The sequence below is a fragment of the Triticum urartu genome, chromosome 6A (assembly GCF_056163025.1).
Source record: "Triticum urartu cultivar PI428250 chromosome 6A, HENAU_Tu73, whole genome shotgun sequence".
Lineage (NCBI taxonomy): Eukaryota > Viridiplantae > Streptophyta > Magnoliopsida > Poales > Poaceae > Triticum > Triticum urartu.
Window position 1 is genome coordinate 213,055,612 of NC_141878.1, and position 25,717 is coordinate 213,081,328.

General features: G+C 53.5%; 1 pseudogene; it reads right to left on the minus strand.

Moving 5' to 3' along the window:
• Positions 1–23,647: 23,647 nt before the first annotated feature.
• LOC147964797 (uncharacterized) lies at positions 23,648–24,854 on the minus strand (annotated as a pseudogene).
• Between the last annotated feature and the right edge of the window lie 863 nt (positions 24,855–25,717).

The following is a 25,717-nucleotide window of genomic DNA, read 5'->3' on the forward strand; positions in this document are numbered from 1 at the left end:
TTTGGCTCAGCAATGCATGATGCTTGAAATATATTATCATCCGAAATAACATCAAAATGTGATACGCTCAAGGAAGACAGTCAAACAAATTTTCTCATGCAAATAATCAGCCACATAATATTATGGGCGTGTGTGTAGATTCCAGTCTGCATATTAGTATGAAGCTTTGGATGTAAGAAACTCAGTCTTCTTCCACACATTATCGGGAGAAGCTTATGATGCAAGGATTCCCGATTTTCCTCAATACAATGCCTGGACAGATTCCGGTCCGAGATACCCAGTCTTTCACAGCAAGATACCTTAGTAAAAGCTTCTGACAAACGGAAAATGAATCTTTCTCAACAAGCAACCCGAGGAGAAACTTCTCAAGTACGGAAACCCGGCTTCTCCTGCATGATACTCATGTCAAGCTTCGTGTGTAAGCTATCGAGGCTTCTTCTGCACGCTACCCAGGCAAAAGCTTCGAATAGAAGCTAACGAGCCTTCCTCGGCAAGCTACATGAATGGCTTTTCTCTGCAGTGCAAGGATCAGATTTGCAATAATTTTGTCAGAGGTACAATGCAGTTAAAACATATGCCTGCCGCAAGGATCGAGTGTTCGGTGGCATATTCTTCTTATATATATGGTGGGCATGCATCCCCAACCATATCAGTCACTCATACGAGGTACGACAAGGATCCAACAGATATACATAAAGGAAAGTACGGATCCCACAGCCTCATGAATCACACAAATAATACAAGGATCGACAAGATCTGGAGATGACATCACAGAATCAACAGCCTTGACAATGGTCATCAAGGTCATTATTCCCGCAACTGACAAGGAGATGTCCTAAAACCTTGTCACCTTCGTGTATGATTGGCCTCAGCAATGAGATCCGTACAGCTACGAACCCTGGGAATATGTCATATGTGTGCGAACCCAGGTCAAAAAACAGGCACAAGGAATAATGTCAAAAATATTGCACTAATCATGTCCATGGTCATACAAAGAATCAAGGACAGGTGTCGTCCAGTTATTTCAGTAAGGTATCATAACAAAGAAAATCATGACCGTTAAAGGGTGAGACTGACAGCAAAGGTATGATGATTTTTGCGCGACCATCAGGGTCCGGATACCCAAGTCAGTTGGAGGCCATAATTTCCATATGGATCTACAAAGGCATACCCTCATAGGATTACTCTATTTTACAAGGATTTCATATCCCGCTGACCCGCTTGAAATAGTTAGTGTGGAAAAATCCAATTGGGTATACCGACAAAATGAGAAAATCAAAAGCCGAACAATCAGCTCAGACCCGGTATACTCACCGACGGAATCAAGTACACGGTCAGCAAAAGCATTTGTCCGTCAGCTCCTGTCGGGCCAGTCTTAAGGTGTAAATATTTTAGGTATGACACAGCTATAACTCCATACACCGTTATATTGCTCCTGACAAAAGCCAGTCAGATCTTTGGTACATATCTCATGCTCGAGCCAAAGAAATAAATCAAAATCAGTACCATGTATGAGCAGTCAGATCCCGTCAGAAGATGGCCATGATTAATTCTCAGCATTTATTGAAACCAGAAGGCCTGCATTTATTTGAAGCAACCCCATGACAGAAGTATTAAGGTTTTCATGACAAAAGGAAATTTATGCTCAGATCCATTGGATATCGCCGCAGATATGAAAGAATCAACGTCGGCAAAAGGATTTGGTGTGTGAGCCAAAAACCCGTCAAAATTTGGGGAAAGGTGAAGCAAACCACCCCAAGCAAAGATAATCAAATCATATGAAATTCTCGGGGGAACAATAACTAAAGAAAAGGATACCCAAGCTGGAAACGGTGTCCTCAAGTCATACTTGTTCCTTGAGCAACTAAATCTTGAGGACGAGATTTCTTTAAGGGGGTAAGAGTTGTAACAGCCTGGTTGTTCGCCCTTTTCTTTTTCTTTTTGATTTACTGCTTTTTGCTCTGTTTTTCTTTTTGGGGTGGTTATGTGGCCTTGCCACCTAGGAAATCATCCTCATTCTGCCTCCCAAGTGGCTCATCATTCTCAAAACCTTGCCAAGATCATGTCACTTCACGTCTTGACCAAACCCTAATTTATTTTTCTCAGGAATATTCCTTTTTCTATAAAAGGAATAACCCTATCTGCCCTAGGTTGTGAAGCAACCTATATTTTTGTCACTCCCAAAAATCCCAATTAATTCTCATAATTTCTTTGGGTCATATGTTGATCAAATATGCCTAAAATTTCCTGTCCTAGCCCAAGAATAATTCCCCAATAATTATTCTTCATTTCTGTCCAGAGGGGCACTTTGTGAAGGAAGTGACATTTATCCAACCTTGTTTACTCCCAAACTTTTTGGGCATTCTTTTATGTCTAAATAATTGCCCCATGCAAAAATTCAACTTTATTTGCCTAGCCAATCTTCCTCAGTGATTTTTCAAAGTTTTTGTTAGACAAAAGGCTTTGTGAAGGAAGTACTAGCTAGGGTTATCCAAATGAGTTGAAATTTTGCACACTCCTTCATGTTCTCCTACTAGCACACTCCTTCGGCGGCTCCCCGACGCCAACTAGGTCACACCCGCCCCAGACGAACCCTAGCGTCCCTCCCCACTTGCTTCCTCGCCTCCCAGATCCACCCCGCTCTCCCTCGGGCCTCCCCCCCCCCACGTCGTCCGACGCTATCGTCGCCGTTCTTCTCGCACCGCCACGGCGACCGTCGACCCCGAGCTTCACCAACGCCTCCACGAGCTGCGTTGTTCTCCGCTCCTTCGCCTTCGACCATCAGCAGGAGCTGGGAGGCCCCGCTGAGGGTGTTCTTCTCCGCCCCCTTTCGCCTCTGTCACCGACAATCCTCGTCGTCTCCGGAGAACCCTACAGCTACTAATCCGTCGAGGGCTTTTCTTGGCCGCTCGGTGAGCTCCTGTCTCGCTCCATTCCTTCTTCCCATGGCCACATTCGTCCCTAGCCAGTTCGCCGCCGTTGCCGTGCCTCTGCTTCCGCCGGCGTGCTCGTGGTCGTGCCGTTGCTGCCCGTCGAGCTCATATGAGCTCGGGAATCGTGCTCAACACATTTGTGCGGGCCTGTTGCACCCCTCCCTCGTGCTTGATCGAGCCCCGTAGCACCGACCCCATGCTCCGACCGGAGGCGCCTCCGCGTAGCTCGTCGATGACGTCGTTCCGGCGACCTTTTGGACTTTTGCTCACGTCCATCTTGATCGCACGTGCACGTAGGCCTCGCCCCGCTCTCTGGATTGCCTGAACTCGCATTGTACCACTGTTGACATTGCTCGCCCGAAGCACCTCGCCGCCAGGGAGCTCGAAGCGCTCGCCCCGTCCATTCCAGCCACTCCGACCACCACCGTTCGACGCGCGACGCCGAGCCGCATCGAACGCGCCCAGCCACAACCCCACAGACCCCCTATGCGCGAAATTCGCGCCCCTCCCGAGCCGCGCCACCGTGTTTGGCTCGCCGGAGTCAACTCCGGCGCGTCTCCGGCCGGTGTCCAACGTGGCGTCCACATGGCACCACCTGGGCCACTGACTGGTGGGCCCAGGGGCCCCCTTTGACCTGTTGACTTGGGTCAACACTGACGTGGCCGCTCCCAATGCCACCGACATGTGGGCCCTGCGCTAATTAAACAGGTTTTATAGATAAATAAAATTTTAATTAATCGGTTAATTAGTTTTAATCACTAATTAGTCGCTGACTAATGGGGCCCACACCCCTAACTACTACTGTTAGTCAAATTAATCCACTATTAACCCACAAAGGGTGACATGTGGGTCCTAGTGGCCCCACTGGTCAGGTTTGACCTGGTCAGCCACTTTGTTGACTGTTGAGGTCATCAGCACATCATGCTGACGTCTTTTTTCCATTTATGTTAATATAAATAAATCTAGAAAATGGTTTAATCTTTGAAAAATCATAGAAATTAAATTGTAACTCGGATGAAAATGTTTTCTACATGAAAGTTGCTCAAAAAAATCCAACGAATCCAAATACGTGGTCCATTCATCTGTCACATGCCCCTAGCATGATGAACATGGAACATTCCCCCTTCGGTCATCTGTCTAACATAGGTCCGGAACCGGGAAAACATTCCCGGTTGATTTTCGCCCTTCACCTATATCGTGTAGCCATACGTTAGGTCGCACCCGGTACATCATATTGCCATGTTATGCTTTGTGATGCTATGTTTGCTTTTATTTATTGTTTCTTCCCCCTCTTCTCTCTGGTAGACCCCGAGACCGATGTTGCCCCTGTGATCGACTACGTCTCCGGTGACCCTTCTTCCTTTTCAGCAGAGCTTCCAGGCAAGCCCCCCTTTGATCATCCCGATATCGCCCATTCCTTTCTCTCATGCTTGCATTAGATTTTGCTACTGTAAATTGTTGCTCCTATTCTGATGCATAGCCTACTTTTTTAACATGCTCATTGTACCTTACCTGCTTACCCTAAACTGCTTAGTATAGGTTGGTTAGTGATCCATCACTGACCCCCACCTTGTCCCAGTTGCCCCGCTTTATGTTCGATGACTCGATCAACGTGATCGACGTCCAGGCCCCGACACCGCACATCACCCCCCCCCCCTAGTTGTACGACTATGCAGAGTTACTATCAAGTGTCGAGGGTGACACCTCATACATCACTCCTGATGAGATCTCTGTAGTGTAGTTGTTTGGTCGTGGTCATCGCGGATGATTTCCTCCTTAACCACTTCCGATATGACTCTATCGTGCAACCCCTCAAGAGTGAACCTCGAGGGTGGTTCCTCTTACGTTCACCTTGATGATTACATCAAGTGGAATCCATCGAGGGTGGTTCCTCAGGGTTCCCCTTGGTGTTAGACACACAGTTACTATGGTTACTATGACTTTACACTGAACCATGTTACTAAAGACGGGCCGGCCCTGAGGGGTACCCACGCGAGCTTATTTGCGAGTGATGTGGAGTCGGGTTGACCTAGAAGCTGTGCACGAGATTCTTAAGAGGCGTGGTCGGGCATTCTTAGCCTTGCCGCAAGTCCTCGAGACGGGGCGACGGGGTCACATCTTTCGTGAGTCTCTGCTTGTTACCTCATGCTCCTAATCCACTATGGTTTGGATATTTGATCCGAGGGGCCTCTGGCCTTATAGCACTAACCACCACGTGGTCATAGTATGGGCGTTCTGCATCGTATGCATCAGCCGAAGCTTAATAGACGTCAGCGATTGAGCGGCGCGCGCCGGGTTGGACTGTGTAAGCACCTGCCTTTTTAAGGAGGTAGCTAGGTCTGCTCACCGGCCACGTTCGCAACATGCAGGAGTTCGCGGGGCGATGGCCCATGACCCCTGGGGGCATAGGATTAGTCCGGCATGCTGACCTCTCTATTAAGCCTAGGTCAGGTTGCGGTGTATTGTTTGGCTGAGGCCAGGCTTGACCCAGGAAAGTGTGTCCGGTCAGAGTTCGAGCGTGGTGGGTAAGTTGGTGCACCCCTGCAGGGAAGAAAACATCTATCGATAGCCTATCCTACGGTAACGGACAATTGGAGTTGTATCCCGATCGATACAACTAGAACTGGATACTTGAGGTGATAAATGGATAGTATGGCTCTCGGATTGCTTTCTCGCAGGGTGTCGAGAAAGGATATCTGGCCGAGGTTGATAACACTACTACGACTTTACATTATGTTGATATGTACTCTTCTAAATGCTACAAGATGCTTGAAGATGCTAGTCTTCGATAGGCTAGGCTTTCCCCTTCTCTTCTGGCATTCTGCAGTTTAGTCCATAGATACAGCCCATTTCCTTTGATACAGATGCATACTTAGTTTAGATTTGATGTAAGACTTGCGAGTACTTTGGATGAGTACTCACGGTTGCTTTGCGACCTCTTTTTCCCTTATACCTGATTGTTGCGACCAGATGACGGATCCCAAGAGCCAGACGACACCACCGATGATTACTACTACCCTGAGGGTGCCTACTACTACATGACGGCCGCTAATGACCTAGAGTAGTTAGGAGGCTCCCAGGCAGGAGGTGAGGGAGTCATGGACTAAGGGGTCCTCGGGCGTCCGGCCTGTTAGCCATGGGCCGGACTGATGGGCTGTGAAGATACGAAGACCGAAGACTGCACCATGTCCGGATGGGACTCTCCTTGGCGTGCAAGGCAAGCTTGGCGACTAAGTATGTAGATTCCTTTCTTTGTAACCGACCTTGTGTAACCCTAGATCCTCCCGGTGTCTATATAAACCGGAGGACTTAGTTCGGAGGAGAAACATTATCATAACCATACAAGCTAGGCCTCTAGGGTTTAGCCATTACGATCTCATGGTAGATCAACTCTTGTAATACTCATATTCATCAAGATGAATCAAGCAGGACGTAGGGTATTACCTCCATAGAGAGGGCCCGAACCTGGGTAAAACATTGTGTCCTGTGTCTCCTGTTACCATCAACCTTAGACGCATAGTTCAGGACCCCCTACCCGAGATCCGTCGGTTTTGACACCGACATTGGTGCTTTCATTGAGAGTTCCACTGTGCTGTTGCCAAAAGGTTTGATGGCCCCTTCAATCGTCAACAATGACGCTGTCCAAGGAGAAACTTTCCTCCCCGGACAAATCTTTGTGTTCGGCCGCTTCGCACTGCGGGCCAATTTGTTTGTCCATCTAGAGCAGATTGAAAGCTACGCCCCTGGCCATCAGGTCAGATTTGGGAGCTTGAACTATGTTGCGGACATCCTGGAGACTTGATCTTCGCCGGATTCGAGACCGCGGCTACCACTCCTGGCCACCCCGAGAGACATGACCTAAATCTATCATCGTACGACATCCAGGAGACAGCTCCCGTAACCGCTCTGGCCTTAAATCCAGAGCAGACTGTGCCATCCAAGGACAGGAGGCTCAACCCCGCCACGGAGGCCATAGATTCCCCAGCGTTGGAGCCGCACATAGACTTGATCTCATACGATACCTGTGCCACCGGAACTCCGGACTCGTCTCCGGCTGTAAGTTCTGAACCATGTGAGCCCGCGGACGCCGAACTTGATCGTTTATCGATCTTCGAATTCAGCGCCGCAGACATCTTCCGGCACTCGCCTTTGGGCGACATGCTAAACTCATTGAAAAACCTGTCCTTGGCGGGGGACTCGTAGTCAAAATATGTTCGGTTCAAACTAGGGGCTGATGATGGAGAATCTTGCTTCCCACCCGCCACCCACTCCATAGCCACTGTCGAGGACTTAATCGACATGATCGATTACGGCTCCGAAGACTTCGACAGTATAGACGACGATGCCGACGAAGAGCAGGGCTGAAACCCGCCACTCACCGGGCGTGGGACGGTCACTTCTTCATACGACGTATACACGGTGGATACACCCAAAGAAACTAACGACGATGACAAAGAAGATCCAGTTGGGGATGAACCTCCTGAGACACAGCCCAGACGCCGGCCTCAGCGGCGCCGCTCTAAGTTATGTCATGCAAAAGACAGTAATACCGGCACCGGAGAAAACAACACCCCGGACGATGCCGAAGACAATGAAGCCCTGTTGGGGCAACATCCGAACAGGATGAATTGGAAGACGGGCACGATAGCTCGCATGAACAGGCCATACATGAAGACTCGGAGGACAGTAATTATCTTCCGCTGTCCGAGGATGAGGAAAGCCTCGACGACGAGGATTTCATCATGCCTGAGGAACCTCTCAAACAGGAGCGCTTTAAACACCGGCTATTAGCCACTGCAAGGAGCCTGAAAAAGAAATAGCAGCAGCTTCAAGCTGACCAAGACCTGCTCAACGATAGATGGACAGATATCCTAGTGGCCGAAGAATACGCCCCCAGGCGTACAACCAAGGGTTACCCGCAGCGCAGAATTGCTACCTCAGTTCGATAAGGAAGCGTCGGAGCTGGTACCACGCGGTCGGGACAATCCGGCTAACCGACCACCATGCAGTTGGGATAAATCGGCAGCTCAAGCCGAACAGCAGCCCGCCTCACCCCAGAGAAAAAATAGAGATAAAACAGCTCGAGGTCGTACATACGACCCTCGATAGGACCTGGACAGTAAAGCAAGACATACCAGATCGATCTACGGATCGCGAGGACGTGCCTCGACACGCAACATCGGCTACCTATTCGGATGGGACAAGTCTAGTCACGCCCGGGCCGAAAACCGCAGACGGACTCCATCTAAGCTACGTCGCAACGTGGCCCAATATAGAGGCGCCGCACACCCACTCTACTTCACTGACAAAGTAATGGAGCATGAATGCCCAGCAGGGTTTAAACCCGTGAATATCGAATCATATGATGGAACAACTGATCCCGCAGTATGGATCGAGGATTTTCTTCTCCATATTCATATGGCTCGAGGAGACAACCTTCATGCCATCAAATACCTCCCACTAAAACTCAAAGGACCAACAAGGTACTGGTTAAACAGTCTGCCTGAAACCTCTATCGGCAGCTGGGAAGATCTAGAAGACGCCTTCCGTGACAACTTCCAAGGTACATACATCCGGACACCAGACGCCGATGACTTAAGTCACATCGTCCAGCAGCCCGGAGAGTCAGCCAGGAAGCTCTGGACTAGGTTCTTAGTTAAAAAGAACCAAATCGTAGACTGTCCGGACGCGGAAGCCCTAGTGGGCTTTAAACACAGTGTCCGGGACGAGTGGCTCGCCCGCCAGCTCGGTCAGGAAAAACCAAACTCCATGTCAGCACTCACCACTCTGATGACCCGTTTTTGCATGGGAGAAGACAGCTGGCTCACTCGTAGAAGCAACAGCGCCAGCGACCCGGGCACTTCCGAAGTTCGAGACGGCAACGGGAAACCACGACGCAATAAGCAGAAACGTGGCAATAGTAATGGGGGAGCGCACGACACAACGGTCAATGCCGGATTCAGCGGCCCCCAACCCGATCAACGGAAGAAGCCATTCAAGGCAAACAGAGATGGACTATCCAATTTGGATAAGATATTGGATAGGCCCTGCCAAATTCATGGCCACCCCAATAAACTAGCTAACCACACCAACAGAAGTTGTTGGGTCTTCAAACAGGCCGACAAGTTAAACGCCGAATACAAGGGGAAGAAGCCGCCCGGCAACGACGACGATGACGAAACTCGCCAACCAAACACCGGGGGTTAGAAGCAGTTTCCCCCCGAAGTAAAGACAGTGAACATGGTACACATGATACAGTCCCCTACAGGAGAACGCATGGAGCACTCTCTTCATGCAGAGGATCACACTACAGCTATGTCAGCCGAACTGCACAACGGGGGCATTACACCACTTACCTCGTCGGCCATTAAGCCACCGGTCTCCATTCAACATGACCATTCAAATCCCATACAGGACTAGCAGTTCGGCTTCCGCCGTCCGCTGCATATACCCAGACAATCTGTACTGCGCATACATAACTACGCACTTAAAATACCCTGGGCACTGGCGAAAGCACAATACGGACAGACCTGAAAGTACTCCCATAACCTTCTCTTTTTTCTGAGTTTTTTTCCTTCTTCCTTTTTTTCTTGTTTCCCTCCACAGGTGGCTCAATGGTTGGCCTCAGACTCTATCAGAGTTCGGGTTCGTACACTCACCCAAGGGCTATTTCCGTCAAGTAATCCCTTCACCGAGGATAGGCGGCGCAGACGTGCGACGGGAGGTCCAAAATAACTTTTTGTAGACCGCACTCTCTATTTCGAGCCTGTAAAGTGCCTTTCTCCTCCGCCTTCGACCCCTGGCATATCAAATAGCCGGGGTTGCGGCTTTGTTATCTATATACACGATTGGCACATCACTCAGATCCCAGTAAAAATAATCCATTCTTTTCTAAAAGGACCAAGTTTTGCCCCTATGGTTGTCTCAAACGTACACCTTGGCATAACTTGCCAAGGGCTCAGTATGGGAACAAATGAGTTGCCGACAAAGTCCGAATAGCTCTATAGCGTACTTCGGCGTCGCGAGTTTGGCCTTATATGCATCAGCTCTGAATCATGTCTTGGGTCAATAGTTGGGTTGCCCAGCTCTTGTGCTTGCTATCCTACGTTCCGCTCTATCGGCTAGGGTAGTAAAGGGAGAAATACTGCGATTGTGCTTTCGGTTCACCTGGTTAAGCACCTCAGTAGAGAAATACGAAAACTGACTGTCATGATGCGGCGAGAGCTGGTCAACCACTCGATGACTTGTCAGAATCTTTCGCGATTCCCTCCGTGTCACACGAAGGACCTCTTTCCGGTCAAATATGTAAACGCATCGTATGAATAAGCCGCATACATACCAGGGGCTATGTCGTAGACCCACCATAAAACTCCTATGGCTAAGTGAATGTGTTAACGCCCTATAGTCTGGTTGCCTAGTTGGCCGCATTGACACCACCTTCACGGACCAAGACGTTGGGTCAAGAGTGATCAGATGCTTTTTCGAACACCCTCGTACTTCCTACGAGGGGGCTGAAGCCGACGACTAGAAAACTTTCAGTTCATATACAAACGGTCGCACAGGAGGAACAAGAGCCTTTTAGGCAAAATCAAAATATAGACTGATTATAACAATTGTCTTTTACAATTCGTAAAGAGTTCACTCGAATATTATGCCTTTTGAACATTGACCCTCTATCAAGGGGGAGGCCTCTAAGACGTCCTCAAAGTAATGCTCTGGTGCGTGATGGTCCTTGCCCTTGGGTGGACCCTGCGTTGCAACATTGACGGCCTTCATCTTCCCCCAGTATGTCTTGACTCGTGCAAAGGCCATCCATGCACCTTCAATGCACGCCGACCGCTTCACGGCGTCTATACGTGGCACCGCATCAGCAAGCTGCCGCACCAAGCCGAAATAGCTATTCGGAATCGGCTCAGTCGGCCACGGTTGAAGTATGACGTTCTTCATGGCAGCGCCGGACATCCTGTGAAGCTCGGCCCATTGGGACATTTGTTCATTCAGCAGCAGAGGGCGCTTTGATGCGCCGAACTGTGACCAGAAAAGCTTCTCCGTTGCATATCCCTCTTGCGCTTGGTAAAACTGCGCCGCATCGGATGAACTCTTCGGCAGGTCCAAAAACACGTCTGGAGAACTCCACACTTGGTTATGCTGAGCATAATTCGAATCGCCGAACTTAGTCCGTAATAAAAATGGCTTACCAACTGCAATCTCCCCAGCTTGCCGGATCTCCTCACGGGCCGCTCTAGATTCGGACCGCGCTTCTTTCGCCTCTCGCAAGGCCTTGTCAAGCTCAGCCACTTTGGCTTTATTCTCCTTCTCTAGGAATTCACAGCGGCTGGTAGCATTTTTTAGTTCGAGCGCCATCGAGGATATTTTCTCCTCGTCTTGGTGTCGAGTAGCTCGTTCGGCCTTTAACTTGGCCGATGCCTTTTCGGCAGCCGCATTACTAAACCGGTCCTGCTCCTTGGCCTGGGCCAGCTCCGCCCAAAGAATCTCAACGGCGCTGTCGGCGTTCTGGGAATGGGGGTCCCCAGACTTGCCTGCCTGGGGCGTGGCTCAAGTGGGGGCCCAGCATGGCCCATCTTCATCAGCTCAAGCTCAAGACCCTCGCGAGGGGCCAAGCCTCGAGGGGCGGATGACCGGAAGCTTCCTCAGAGGCAGCCTCATCAGGCAGGCTCGCGAGGAGGCGGAGAGATCAAGGCAGGGGTACCTCGTGAGGAGCCTGTGATGCAAGCCATGACGATCGAGACCAGGCGGGCGCCGGCCTGCGCAGTGTCCTTGTTTCCCCTTTGGTGCAAAGGGGGCAAGCACAGGCCAAGGCATCGGGCAAAGATTACCATTCCGGTGCAACGAGACTGAGGGAGTCCTGGATTAGGGGGTCTCCGAACAGCCGGACTATATCCTTTGGCCGGATTGTTGGACTATGAAGATACAAGATTGAAGACTTCGTCCCGTGTCTGGATGGGACTCTACTTGGCGTGGAAGGCAAGCAGGGCAGCACGGATATGTATATCTCCTCCTTTGTAACCGACCTTGTGTAACCCTAGCCCCATCCGGTGTCTATATAAACCGAAGGGTTTTAGTCCGTAGAACACAATAACATACAATCATACCATAGGCTAGATTCTAGGGTTTAGCCTCTCCGATCTCGTGGTAGATCAACTCTTGTAATACTCATATCATCAAGAATAAATCAAGCAGGACGTAGGGTTTTACCTCCATCAAGAGGGCCTGAACCTGGGTAAAACATCGTGTCCCCTGCCTCCCGTTACCATCCGCCCTAGACGCATAGTTCGGGACCCCCTACTCGAGATCCGTCGGTTTTGACACCGACATTGGTGCTTTCATTGAGAGTTCCTCCGTGTCATCATCATCAGGCTTGATGGCTCCTTCGATCATCGTTAGCGATGCAGTCCAGGGTGAGACCTTTCTCCCCGGACAGATTTTTGTATTCGGCGGCTTTGCAATGCGGGCCAATTCGCTTGGCCATCTGGAGCAGATTGAAAGCTACGCCCCTGGCCATCAGGTCAGGTTTGGAAGCCTAAACTACACGGCCGATATCCGCGGAGACTTGATCTTCGACGGATTCGAGCCCCTGCCGAGTGCGCCGCTCTCACGATGGGCATGATTTAGCTCTGCCACCGAACAGTGTCCTGGAGACCGCACCTGCAGCCGCCCCGAACTTTAATTCGGAGCCAACTACGCCATCCGAGGGCGGGTGGTTAGACCCCACCGTCGAGGCAGCAGCCTCAACGGAGATCGAACCGAACACCAACCTTATCCTTCGCGAGGCCCGTGACTCCCCATCGCCGGACTCTTCTCCGGACTCTGGGCCATCCGCGCCCCTGCTAATCGAATCCGATTGGGCGCCGATCATGGAGTTCACTGCCGTAGATATTTTTCAGCACTCGCCCTTCGGCGACATACTGAATTCACTAAGGTCTCTCTCTTTGTCAGGAGAGTCTTGGACGGATTATGACCGGCAGGATTGGGATGCGCACGACGAAGAAATTCGCTGCCCACCCACCACCCACTTAGTAGCCACTGTCGACGACTTAACCGACATGCTCGATTTCGACTCCGAATACATCAACGGTATGGACGACGATGCGGGAGACGAAGAGGAACCACTGCCCACAGGGCACTGGACAGCCACCTCATCATACGACATATACATGGTGGACACACCCAAAGAAGGCAATGGCGACGAGACAGTGGAGGATGACCCCTCCAAGAAGCAACCCAAGCGCCGACGTCAGCGGCGCCGCTCTAAGTCCCGCCAAAGCAAAAGTGGTGACACCGGCGCAGGAGATAATAACACTCCGGATAGTGCCGAAGATGGCAACTATCCCCTCCAGCATGATCTGGGACAGGAGGATGGAGAGGCTAGCCCTCCTGAGAGAGTGGCAGATGAAAAGGAGGAGGATGACAATTACATGCCTCCCTCCGAAGACGAGGCAAGCCTCGATGATGACGAATTCGTCGTGCCAGAGGATCCCGTCGAACAAGAGCGCTTCAAGCGCCGGCTTATAGCCATGGCAAATAGCCTTAAGAAGAAGCAGCAGCAGCTTCAAGCTGATCAAGATCTGCTAGCTGATAGATGGACTGAAGTCCTGGCGGCCGAGGAATATAAACTCGAACGCCCCTCCAAGAGTTACCCAAAATACAGGTTGCTACCCCGACTGGAGGAAGAAGCGTATGACGCGGTTGATTGGCCACCTCGTGGCCGCGATAGAGAGGCATTCCAGCCAAAAGCTCAGCCTGCACCCCGACGCCATTCAAATAAAAAGGCATGGGGAAATACACCAGACCTGCAAGACGTATTGGAGGACAAAGCAAAACATGCAAGATCGATCTACGGATCTCGAGGGCGCGCCACTATGCGAGACGATAAACGTCACGCCGGATACAGTAAAAGTAAATCCGGCTGGGCCGAACACAGCGGGCAAGACTCATTGGAGTTGTGTCACGATATAGCCCAGTACAGAGGTGCCGCACACCCCTTATGCTTCACAGATGAAGTAATGGATCATCAAATCCCAGAGGGTTTCAAACCCATAAACATAGAATCATACGACGGCACAACAGATCCTGCGGTATGGATCGAGGATTTCCTCCTGCATATCCACATGGCACGCGGTGATGATCTACACGCCATTAAATACCTCCCACTCGAACTCAAAGGACCAGCTCGGCATTGGCTCAATAGCTTGCCAGCAGAGTCCATTGGCTATTGGGAGGATCTGGAAGCCGCATTCCTCGACAACTTTTAGGGCACTTATGTGTGACCACCAGATGCCGATGACTTGAGCCACATAATTCAGCAGCCAGAGGAATCGGCCAGGCAATTCTGGACACAGTTCCTAACAAAGAAAAATCAAATAGTCGACTGTCCGGATGCAGAGGCTCTAGCAGCTTTCAAGCACAACATCCGCGACGAGTGGCTAGCCCGGCACCTTGGTCAGAAAAAGCCGAAATCTATGGCAGCCCTCACGACACTCATGACCCGCTTTTGTGCGGGAGAAGATAGCTGGCTGGCTCGCAGTAACAACATATCAAAGAACCATGGTACTTCGGATACCAAGGACGGCAGTAGCAGGTCACGTCGCAACAAACATAAGCGTCGCATTAACAGCGACAATACCGAGGACACGGCAGTCAATGCCGGATTCAAAGGCTCTAAACCCGGTCAGCGGAAAAAGCCATTCAAAAGAAGCACTCCGGGCCCGTCTAGTTTGGACCGTATACTCGATCGCTTGTGTCAAATACACGGCACCCCCGACAAGCCAGCCAACCACACCAATAGGGATTGTTGGGTGTTCAAGCAGGCCGGCAAGTTAATTGCCGAAAACAAAGATAAGGGGCCACATAGCGATGACGAGGAGGAGCCCCGGCAGCCGAATACCGGAGGGCAGAAAAGGTTCCCCCCACAAGTGCGGACGGTGAACATGATATACACAACCCACATCCCCAAGAGGGAGCGGAAGCGTGCGCTCAGGGACGTATATGCGTTGGAGCCAGTCGCCCCAAAGTTCAACCCATGGTCTTCCTGTCCGATCACCTTTGATCGTAGGGACCACCCCACTAGTATCCGTCATGGCGGATTCGCCGCACTGGTCTTAGACCCAATTATTGACGGATTTCACCTCACTCGAGTCCTTATGGATGGCGGCAGCAGCCTGAACCTGCTTTACCAGGACACGGTGCGCAAAATGGGTATAGACCCCTCAAGGATCAAACCCACAAAAACGACCTTTAAAGGCGTCATACCAGGTGTAGAGGCCCATTGCACAGGCTCAGTCACACTGGAAGTGGTCTTCGGATCTCGGATAACTTCCTAAGCGAAGAGTTAATCTTCGATATAGTCCCGTTCCGCAGTGGTTATCATGCACTGCGCGGGCGAACCGCATTTGCGAGATTCAATGCGGTACCGCATTATGCATACCTCAAGCTCAAGATGCCAGGACCTCAGGGGGTCATTACAGTCAATGGAAACACAGAGCGCTCTCTCCGGACGGAGGAGCACACTGCGGCCCTCGCAGCGGAGGCGCAAAGCAGCCTCTTAAGGCAATCCACTAGTTCGGCGTTTAAGGACCCGAACACCTTCAAGCGCGCCCGGAGTAATTGGCAACAAGACCGACTGGCACGTTCCGAGCTAGCATAGCAATGCGGCCCCCACCCCAACTCAAGCCAAACGGCGAAACTCGTGCCACGCGTACATAATTACGCATTAAAAATACCATGGGCACAGGTAGGGAGGGGGCACGACTACGGCACGCCCCAAGACGCGGCTTAAACCGCACTAGCGGCTTCCCGCTTTGTTATTTTTCTCTCTTTCAGGACATTAATCTCTGGAAACCCTGTCCGGCAGCATGATTGCCGAACACATGATGCAGCAACCAAGGAGGCAGAAAGCTACATCACACCACGGAACTCCCAGGTGGATTACAATAACGAGTGAAATACTTACTTTAATATTATTCCTCAGCTTGCCCTTGGAGGGGACATAGTCCTACTTTTTGCTTATTGCAGTACCTGTATCATTCTGCTCTAACGCACGTTTTTAATAAACAATGCATAGCATTAAGGCTTTTATTGCATTCTTCTTTATATATACATATATATGTGTGTGTGTGTGTGTGTGTGTTCATTATTGACACCTTGCAACCGTACACTTTGGTACGACCAATACACCAGGGGCTTAAATACCCCACAATATGGTGTGAGAAGTCCGAACACTTTCACAAGTGCGGCACCCCGAATTTATAGCATTATATGCATTAGCTCTGAATCATGTCTTTGGTCAATAGTTGGGTTTGCCCGGCTCCCATGTTTTGGTACCTTACGTTCCGCTATATCGGCTAAGGTAGCACTGGGAGAACTACTGTGATTGTGCCCCAGTTCAGCTGGGCTAAGCACCTTAGTAGAGAAAGCTAAAATTGACTGTCATGATAAGGCGACAGACTGGTCATTGTTCGAGAGGTTTTTGAGTCCTTAAAGACTTATGCCGCTTAGAGCGAGGAGTCGGCCCTGTCCGGCTTAAGTCGCGTATCGCGCCCCAGATTCGGCCTTCCGGATACTAGGGGCTTCGCTGAAATTTAAAATTATAGAATTCTATGGCTAAGTGAGAGTGATAAAGCATTATTAGTCCGATTTCCTTGTTCGTCGTGCTAAGCGCCTTCCTCGAAGACCCAAAAATGGGAACAATAGTGCTCAGGTTTATCCCGAACACCCCAGCACTCGTGGCACGGGGGCAGAAGCCGACGACTAGCCATCTCTCATATTTGATAAACAGTCAAACAAAAGGTAATATTTTAGATTCAAACAAGCGTTGCATAGCGCATATGAACAAGTTTTCATAACTATAAGATTACACGAGCGAATTCACTCGAATATTATATCTTTCGTACACTCGTCCGCTACGAGACGAGCACCCTTCAGGACACCCTCATAGTACATCTCGGGGTGGCGATGTTCCTTGCCCACCGACGGCCCTTCCTTGATCAGCTTCATGACGTCTAGCTTGGCCCATTGCACCTTCACACGGGCGAAAGCCCGGCGTGCACCTTCGATGCAGACGGACCGCTTGACAACTTCCAGCCGTGGGCAGGCATCCACAAGCCGCCTCACCAGGCCGAAGTAGCTATTCGGAAGGGCATCGCCAGGCCACAGCCGGACTATAAAGCCCTTCATGGCCTGTTCGGCCGCCTTGTGCAGCTCGACCAGTTGCTTCAGCTGGTCGCTCAGAGGCACCGGGTGTTCGGTCCCAGTATACTGAGACCAGAACAGCTTCTCCGTTGAGCTTCCCTCCTCGGCCTGGTAAAACTGTGCGGCATCCGACACACTATGGGGCAAATCTACGAATGCTCTTGGAGAGCTCTGGATTCGGGTAAGTAACAGGTAATTTACTTTCATATGCTTGCTTTGCATATAGAATGCCTTACCCGCCGCTATCTTCTTCACCGCATCAATCTCCTGGAGGGCCTTCTGGGCTTCAGCCTTGGCATTTTTTGCGCTTTCGAGGGTCGCGGCAAGCTCGGACTCTCGCGTCTTCGAGTCACGCTCCAACGCCTCATGCTTCGACACGAGAGCTTGGAGCTCTTGCTCCACCTCGCCCACCCGTGCCTCCTGCCTTTCCCGCTCAGTGCGCTCCTTGGCCGCTTTGTCTTTGGCCTCGGATAGCGCTTGCTTTAGGGTCGCCACCTCGGTCGTGGCCCCTGGCAAATATACGATGATCATGTCATTTTGCAATCGTGTCTTCTTTTATATATACATATCTATAGACAGGGTATTACTTACCCTTGTTCTCCTCGAGCTGCCTCTTGGCAAGGCTGAGCTCTTTCTTGGACCCCTCGAGGTCCTGCTTCAATGCGGCAACCTCTGCAGTCTGCGCGGTAGTGGCCAGCAGCGAAGCCTGCACACGCATATTGACATACTTATATTAGACTCCTGCGATATTGTTTGATCCTCTGTTCGGCTTTTCTTTGTGAACACCAAACAGAGAATCAGGGGCTACTGTCTATGCAGTAATATTTTTCCCCATATTTCAAACACTTACCTCAAAGCCTGTTAAAAGGCTGGCACAGGCTTCAGTCAGTCCGCTCTTGGCGGATTGAACCTTCTGGACCACCGCACTCATAATAGTGTGGTGCTCCTCGTCGATGGAAGCGCTGCGAAGCGCTCCTAGCAGATTGTCTGGCGCCTCTGGATGGACAGAGGTCACCGGCACAGGCGTCTTTCCCCTCTTGGAAGGAGGCCGCCTGCCCGAATCCGGAACCGCTGGAGGTTCCGGCGCGGTGTTCGGCTAAGGGCCGAACTCGGAGCCCTCGGGGGCCTTGTCCCCTCTGCTCCCCAAGTCCGGAAGGTTGCCTTGAGACGCCTCCGGGACTGTCTCCCCCCGACCCGGTGCCTCTTGAGACAATACCTCGGCGTTGTCCGTAGGGCAAGGGGAGGTGGCGGTCGGAAGTGGATCGCTATCCATATCCGACGAGCCCAGGGAGCCGTCCGACGAGGATACGTCGATACGGGTTCGGGGCGGTCTGCACAAACATAATTCGGCGTTAGGAGAAGCGGTGCGACAAAGGAATGCTATGAGTTACTCTGGTATCCGAATACTTACGACTTTGCCAGGGGCTTGGCCCTGAGCAGCCACTCGTCTTCGCCTTCGGCGGCGGTGGTGGAGTAGTCTGGAAGGAGAGTCCTTCCCTTCTTGGACCCTTCGGCCCCGGGGTAGGGGCGGCCTTCCTTTTCTGGTCTCCCCCGACAGGAGGGGGAACATCTTCATCTTCCTCCTCGTCTTTGGGGGAGGAGTGCGTCGCGGAGTTATCGGACGATAAGTCCGATAAACCCTGGCGTCGGGAACTCTTTCGGGTTCCCTTGGCCTTATTGATCTTCTCTGGAACCTTGTAAGGAGACGGAGTCAGCATCTCCGTCAAGAGAGCGTCCGCAGTGTCTTCGGGCAGAGGGGCCGGACAGTTAATCTGCCCCGACGTCTCCACCCAGTCCTGTCAAAGGCATGGAGATCAGACCCCGCACATGGTTAAGCTAGGGGAAATAAATATCCTACCGGATGTATAAAACTCACCGAATGCGCTCGGCGCTTCGCGCTTAGCCCACGGTCCTCGGTGAGAGAGGGAGGGACCTCGGCGCCCTTGAAAAGCACCTTCCAGACGTCCTTGTGCGTCGTGTCGAAGAGCTCGCTCAGAGTCTGGTGCTGGGCTGGGTCGAACTCCCACAAGTTGAAGTTCCGTTGTTGGCACGGGAGGATCCGGCGGATGAACATGACCTGGACTATGTTGACAAGCTTGAGCTTCTTGCTTTTCATGTTCAGGATACATTTCTGGAGTCCGTCCAACTCCACCGACGAACCCCATGACAAGCCCTTCTCTTTCCAGGAAGTGAGCCGTGTAGGGAATCCGGATCGAAACTCAGGGGCAGCCACCCATTTGGTGTCGCGCGGCTCGGTGATGTAGAACCACGCCGATTGCTACCCCTTTATGGTCTCCACAAAGGAGCCTTCAAGCCATATAACGTTGGGCATCTTGCCCACCATGGCTCCGCCGCATTCTGCTTGTTGGCCGCCCACCACCTTCGTCTTGATATTGAAGGTCTTTAGCCATAGGCCGAAGTGGGGGCGGATGCGGAGGAAAGCATCACAGACGACGATGAACGCCGAAATGTCTCGGGGCCAGATCAGGGAAGTCCAGCCCGTAGTAGAACATGAGACCATGGACGAATGGATGAAGGGGAAACCCCAGTCCGTGGAGGAAGTGGTGGAGGAAAACTACCCTCTCATGAGGTTCCGGTGTAGGGACGATCTGCCCCGCAACGGGCAGCCGATGCACGATATTCGTGGCTAAGTATCCGGCTCCGCACAGCTTCTTGATGTGTCCCTCTGTAATGGAGGAAGCCATCCATTTGCCTCCCGCTCCATACATGATTGGAGAAGGTTGAGGGGAAGGATGTGGACTTGGGCGTTGGAGCTCGAGTGCGCAAGAATGGGTGAGCAAGGAGGAAGAAGGCGTGGATGAAAAGGTGAATCCTTGTCCCTTTATATGGGCGGCCGAAACTATGCGCCCCCACTAGCCTGGTAAAACTCGCTTGTCCCCCAAGCACCGTAATCGATGGCGCGGTTGGGTTACCCACGCCCGTATTGATGAGAATCCCGTAATAAGGGGGACACAATCTCTGCTTTGACAAGACGTGTCAAAAAACTACCTCGCGTTATGTGCGGAGCTAGTTAAAGGAAACGGTTCGAGTAATCACCGGGCCATGGCTTAATGTCGTGTTGCCAAAACAAGTCAGCAGATTAGATTTGTGGAAATATTATTCTCTCTACGGTGGTATGTGGAACTTATTTTGCAGGGTCGGACACTATCCTTGTATTCAAATTCTTCCGTGGTGTATTCGGAGGAGGAACCCACCTTGCAATGTCGAAGAAAATACTGCGCGCCAGACTCATCGTCATTGAAGCCTGGTTCAGGGGCTACTGAGGGAGTCCTGGATTAGGGGATCTCCGGACAGCCGGACTATATCCTTTGGCCGGATTATTGGACTATGAATATACAAGATTGAAGACTTCGTCCCGTGTTCGGATGGGACTCTACTTGGCGTGGAAGGCAAGCTAGGCAGCACGGATATGTATATCTCCTCCTTTGTAACCGACCTTGTGTAACCCTAGCCCCCTCCGCTGTCTATATAAACCGGAGGGTTTTAGTCCGTAGGACACAATAACATACAATCATACCATAGGCTAGCTTCTAGGGTTTAGCCTCTCCGATCTCGTGGTAGATCAACTCTTGTAAAACTCATATCATCAAGAATAAATCAAGCAGGATGTAGGGTTTTACCTCCATCAAGAGGGCCCGAACCTGGGTAAAACATCATGTCCCCTGCCTCCTGTTACCATCCTCCCTAGACGCACAGTTCGGGACCCCCTACCCAAGATCCGCCGGTTTTGACATCGACAGAGACCAAGACCAGCAGAGTGGCAGGACGGAGGTCACCGTGGAGCCCAAGACGGCGTCATTACCAGTGCTTTTGGCAGCCGAAGACCACCTTTGGTCAGGATAACTTGTACTAGATGTTCCCCTTCAAAATGGCCAATTGTTGGCGCCCTTCCCGCTCATTATTTGGGGAGAGGCCCGGGGCCTCCATAAATAGAGCTAGCCACCACAGAGCAGAAGGGGGAGGACATCTAGAGATCTGGTAGAGCCCTAGCAGAGAGAGAGAGAGGCGACTGAACTCACCCAAACAGTTCATCACACCGGCTCAAGAACACCTCTCGCGAGGTTGTTCTTCCCTTGTACTGTTCATCATTAGCCCCTGAGGCAATCCACCACACCACACACTGGAGTAGGGTATTACACCACAACGGTGGCCCGAACCAGTATAAACCTTGTGTCCCTTGTGTTGTTCATTGTTTCCAGCTTAGATCACGTGAGGAGATTGGACGTAGATCGGTAGGGGAGATATCTCTGCGTGCACCCCAGTGTTCGAACCTCAAGGGTCTGCCGGAACCCGAAATCCGACATTTGGCGCGCCAGGTAGGGGTGCGCCGGAATCCTTCCTCCTCCGCATCGCGTTCCATCGCCTCGCCGTTCAGATGTCAAGCGACTCGGCTGCCAACACCGACCGCTGGGCAGCGTGGCTCGCCCACGCTGTGGCACCAGCCTAGGGCGACCTCAACCTTGCGCCTTAGGCAGCCCGCGCTCCGCAGGGCACTGCGGGGCACGGGCGGCGCGGCCAGACGCCGCCTTCCCTCACACCACGGCAGGTGCGGGCCGCCGCAAGGGCCTCAAACCACGCCGCGGCCACAGCGCCGTACACCCGACGGGAGCAAGCGAATTCCAGGGCCGCGCTCACGGTGGCCTGAGAGCTGCTACGGTGCCGACTGCTGGAGGGCGGCCGCGACGTGTTGTCGGAGCGAGTAGCCGAGCTCCTGGACGCCGCCGCCTCAGGAACACCTCCTTTCTGCATCCAGCTGCCACCCCAGACCCAAGGTGGGCCGTATGGCGGCATCGTGCGCACGCACGCAACTTCCAGCGGACTCCAGGGCCCGTCCAGCGCCAACACCTCCGCCGGCACCGGGCGACAAGTCATGCCGGCCCCCTCTAAGGCCAGCGAAGGGGTGCACGCCGCGGCCTTCGGCTTCGGCGGACCGCCGCGCCATCACCCCCAAGACGGCGCTCCAAGCTAGACTGTGTGGCATGCGGGGCGCTATGGCGAGTCCCATGAGGCGATGGCCCCAGAAGCTTATGTGCCCCGCATGGTGGGTCAGGGGTGCGCACTGGAAGAAGATCATGGCTCATTCCTCGAGCCAGGCTGGGGCAAGGAGACGCCAGAAGCCGAGCTCTTTCAGGAACCCCAAGAGAGGCTCGAAAACCACACCGGCAGCAGCAACTATCGGGTACCATTCATCCCTCAGGAGCAAGCTTATGCTAACCATGGGTCACGGGAGATACAGGTCGCCGCAGCAGATGGCTGCCCCAATGCTGCAGCCTCATACCCCTCAGGGGGAGGGCGCAGGGGGCTGCAGGAGAGGGGCCGAGATTCGGGTTCGTCCCCGCGGCGGTCGGAGCAAGGCGTTCTCAGGAGGTAGGCCCTCTGCCCGGGAGGTGCCCCAGGGCCTGCCCCCGGCAGGGGACCCGTGGTCATCGGGGGAACCGCTGGCGACCGCTCTGCCCCATTGGCGTCGTCCTTGGTTTCTGGTCGTCGTCAATGGCGGAAGAGTGAGGCGCAAGGCGGGGCCCTTGTCTGGCGATATGAAGCAAGGCCGGTACCTGTGAAGAAGGTCCAGTGCCTGTGAAGCTCGCCACCCATGACACTCTCACGTAATAATGAGTGGGGTTGTACACGCCTCAGAGTCTCCGGAGAGCCGCCCTCGGGCCTCAGGGGCTCCCGCCCACGCCCAGTGGCAGCACTTAGCTCCGCGCTGGTGAGAAGACATCGAAGACTAGACTAGGTGCCGGACGCGGCCTTTTGCTTTTGCCTTTCCTTGTTGACAAAGTTCTTCGATTTGGATTTAAGTTGGATTTGAGCTCGATGCTTGCATGTGTTTGGGGGAAGGGGTGTTTAGTCTCGTTCGAGCAATCTCTTGCGTTCTGGTTTCGGCTTTGCGTCCAAAGTTAGCATCGGCTGCCCCCCTCCCCCCCCCCCCCCCGCGAGCCGGGCCGGGCCAGGCACGTTTTACAGCCAGGACAGCTGTTGCCGCCCCTTTCTGGAAGTCCTCATCGCGGAATCTACAAGTTAATCAGGCGACACCTGAGGTACCGTGGCCCCCGCAGGCCCGCTCAGGACTCGCCGGGGTCGGAAGGTACACAAGTCAGCTGACTCATCACCGGGCTAGCAGCTAAGTTCACAGGCAACGTTATACTTACCAGGGTACTAATTGCAAACCTTTACATGAGGGGCTTCCCCTCCCAAAATGCTCTTACATTCTTCAGGACCAAGCCCGAACCTTCTTCGTGCAGGATAAACAGCAGTGACATGCGGTCAGTCGGACATATCACTCACCGCGTCTTCTTGGGCATCCTCGGAGGCATCACTGGCGTCGTTGACATTGCCGCCGCCGCCAGCATCTCCGTCAGCGCCAGGCTCGTCCACAACACCGCCTTCATTGGTGGCCACGACCGCGCCATCATCATCAGACGCAAAGGCCCTGACGAGGGCATCCACATTGTCATCCACCCATCGCGCCAGGTTGCCCCGGATGGCTATGGGCACGGGTGCAATGGCAGCATCGAAGTCGAAGTGGGGGTCCCTGCCCAGTAGATAGCTGAAGACGCAGGAGAATGCACGCCCGAGCAAGGCTCGGCTCCTCTCTTCGACAAGCCAACGGAACCTTTCGGAGCGGTTCTCCAGAAGCGTCACCACATCGGTGAAAAACTAGGGGTTGCCGGCATAGTTGACCTCGTGCGGCTCCTTAGCGACAGCCTCGCAGATGTTGCCCAAAGCCGTGTTGGCCCTTTCTCTAAGCGTTTGAAGCATGGGGGCATGCTCACACTCCAGAACCCGCCACCGACGGATCTCTTCCTCATTCCGCTGCGCGACGGCCTCGGCGTCATCAACCCTCTGTTGGAGAAGAAGCTGCTCGGCCCGGGAAGAGGACAGCTCCGCCTGTGCTGCGCTGAGGGCGGCTGCGGAGGAGTCCGCACGCTGCGTCACTTCGGCCAGTTTGGCCCTGAGGGCCGCGGTCCTGCCCTCAGCCTCGGCCTTGATCAGCCCCAACCTCGTCTCGTATTCGCGCTCGAAGGCCGAGCGAGCTTCCACCACGCGGTGATCGACTTCTTCCTGGGCCCGGGCTTCGCGCGCGGCAACTTCATCCTCCGCCCGAGCCACCAGGCGCTCCCTCGTCTCCAACCGCTCAAGATCAAGGTTGCGCTCGGTGGCCTCCAGCGTCAGCGCCTCCTCGCGCTTCAGAAGCTCCGCCCGGTCAATAGGGGCCCCCTCCATCGACTCAAGGGCCGCCTGGCGCAGTTCCACTTGCTGCTCCAGGGAGTTGCTCCAGGCCTGGAGCTCCCATGCGCGCTCCTCCGCATCCTTGCGCCGTCGGTCTGCTTCCCGAGCCTCCTCGACGGCCTGGGAATAGGCCTCCCGCGAAGCTGCCAGCGATGCTTCAGCCTTCGCGTTTTCGAGATCACGTTGGTGACGCACGAGGGCGATGGCTACCTTTAGTTTGCGCCTCTCCTCGGCAAGGCGCAAGCCTTCGGCCTCGAGGCGCGCATCCTCGTCAGCAAGCTCTGCCCCGATCTGGGTCACCGCATCCGCCGCCCCCTGGAGGAACTCTTCGCGAAGGGCGCGTCTCTCCCGAGCGCGCCTGAGCACGTCTCCCGCATCACCCTCTTCCACTGGGGCATGCGGAGGGCCCCTAGGCGGCAAGCCCCCTCCCGGCGCGGGGCTGGGGGCTGGCGCCCTGGCCATCGCCGAACGGACCTCTCTGGGAATCCGACCTGGCGTCGGTCCACCCACGGAGGAGGAGCCAAAGATAGACTTCAGCCATTCACCATCTATGATCAGAGGAGGAACGCGGGGCGAGCCGGATGTGCCCCAGGAGGCCTCATGAAGAAAGGATAGCGGGCGCGCAGGCTCGAGGTGCCCTATGGAACGGACCATTCCACCAACCGGTCTGGCAGCAAGGGTGCCGCTCGAGCTCGGCACGCCCAGGGCCAGCGGAGGAGGCGAAGCTTGGGGGATGGCTCCCGGGCTGACTCGGCGAGTTTTGCAGGGCAGGGCCTGAAAGGCCACAATCAGTCGCAGGGATAGCAAAGTAAATGAGCAGAGAAAGAAGAAGACTTACTCGCCCATGGCAAAGTACTTCCTGCACTTCAGCAAGCGGCAAGGGCGGTCATTGCCACCCAAGGCCTCCTTCCTCTTGCGGAGGGCCTCGAAGTCTACGCAGAACCGACCTAAGCGCTCGGCGCAGGGGTCGGTATTTGGTGCGGAAGAAGCGTCAAGATGATCAGCGCCGGAGGAGTCAGCCTGGGGGGCGCCGCCAGGCGTCGCCTCGCGAGGAACGGCTGGGGTCTTGGGAGCCCCGGCCTCAGGAACCATAGGCCGCAACTCCGCACCCGCCGCCGCTCCAGGGCGGGCCCCGGGAGACGCTGCCTTCGAGGCTTCTTGTGGTGTCGGCACCTCGACATCGGTCGCCTCAACTCCCACCGATTCTCGTCTCCCCGCCCTGTCGCCCGAGGAAGGACCACTGTGGGCAGCAGGGGGAGCCACCACGGCGGCTGGGTTCTCGCGAGGCCCCGTGCAGCCAGCCGGGCGCAGCCCCCACTCGTCGA